This window comes from Cynara cardunculus (genome assembly GCF_001531365.2).
Source record: "Cynara cardunculus var. scolymus isolate 2C chromosome LG 1, CcrdV1, whole genome shotgun sequence".
Taxonomy (NCBI): domain Eukaryota; kingdom Viridiplantae; phylum Streptophyta; class Magnoliopsida; order Asterales; family Asteraceae; genus Cynara; species Cynara cardunculus.
The window spans coordinates 2,908,893-2,910,869 of record NC_037528.1 but is presented as its reverse complement, the minus strand read 5'-3'; positions in this window follow the sequence as shown (position 1 = coordinate 2,910,869).

Here is a 1,977-nt window from a genome sequence, read left to right as displayed (position 1 = left end):
AACCAGTGGAGAAAGTCAAGTAGCTTTTATGCGTAAAGATAAACTAATTGGATCCAAAAGATATGATGATGGGAAATAGCCACAAGATTACACATCGATGCTATATGATTGCTAATGAAACTCTAGGTAAACATGATAAAATACATCTCTCACAATTTTAGAGTCCGTTCTCATCACTGTCTAGATTGATTAACATTGCACCRTTAAATAATAAAATGTTTGCACATACTGCATCCCACAGACTAATTTGAGCCAACAAATCATAAAAACCCTCTTCCATTCTGGAATTTTCTTCAAGAATGGATCATAAAAGTACATCCCTCACAATTGTAAATCTTAAGTTCACGAGTTTGCACAAATTTCCTCATTTTCCAAATCGATCAACTTTGAGCCGCCATTAAAACAAAAAAAAATCTTGGATATGGTCATTTTCTAGAAGCAAACAAAATAAAGTTACCTTCAACTCTCGTATAACACCACCTAAAGACACATGCTATTTAATAGAGGGGGGAAATGAAAACCTTATTTAGTTCAGGCACTATTTGTTGTAATTGATACACTAAAGATGAAGAGAATTGAAAACGCAGAAGAACAGAGGTGAAAAAGAAAGCCTGTATGATCGGTCTTCTTTAAGCCATGATAAGATACCAAGGAAATATAAGTGGAAAATATTACCTGCATAAGGAGCAAGCATATTTGTATGCTGAGGTCATCCTGCAGCATGTCAAGAGAACGATTTCAGAAGCCTGATATGAAACATATGGATTTTATAAGTTACAATATTACGCAATTCTAAATGAGTAGAGTTCAAAATCGGATCAATTGAATGGGAAATATTAAGTAAATGGGCTTGTCAACTAACATTATATGGTCTGCTGATACACATTGGTCATGGTACACTATATAATTTGAAGAAGTTCCATCAAAAGATTCTTCTTACGGTAACATCTATTTAAAGTTGAGAATTTTATACAATCAATCAAATAAGAACATTAAAACTAAGGGCCAACCAATCAAAAGATCTGTACAACCCAAGTTGTTTCATTTAAAACTAAACTTAAGTGTGAATTTATCTGTTTGAAAATGTTGAAGTTAGTCTTCAATGTGGGAGTCTCGTCCCAATGGATTTCCAATGGATTTTGCCCTGTGTTGGTGGGCAGAAGAGCTAAGGTTGGAGGCTTCCCTTTGCTCTTCAAGAAGTCTTGATATATTAAAAGTAGAGAAATTAACTGAAATAGTCAATCCTATCAACCAAATTCACTATTTAATCATTTTTGAGTCTTTTTTTAAAATAGCCCGTCTTTATGATTTAGTTTTATTTTCTTTAAATTCAATTCAATTCTTGTTAATAATCAAAATTCTATCCTAAACACAGACAAGTTCTCACTATGTTCGCTTCTATAGTTCTACACGCTCTGTTTTCCATAAAATTGCTTGCAAAACGCTACTTTACTTTACATACACAAAATATTTTTATGTATTAGGGTAGTAACTTTTCTACTTTAAAGTAATGGTCCAGTCTCCACAGATAAGTTTATGTGAAAAGTCTGTCTACATAAATAGCCAACATCAATTATACCAATACCCTATATCCAAATTCCGATTCAGACTTAGAATAACCACATATCATACGTATTATCTAAATTCCAATTCAATRTATTAGAAAACCCAGACTTTTCAAACACCCATACAAGTACTACCGTCGACGAACATAAAGACTTGAACCTCAACCAAGTAATTCATTTCAACAAGTTTCATCAATTCCATTCCAAATTCTAAAACCAAACATTTCAAATCCAAATTCTCTCCAACTCCAAATCCTTCCATAAAATTCAAATCCCACCAAACCATTCTATCAGACCAAAAAACAAAAAATACAAAATCATAAATCAAAAGCTAATGTAAAAAGAGAGTAGAGAAAACTTAAATAATATAATATGTTAATTCAAAGAATTTTAAAATTGATTATACATGTAC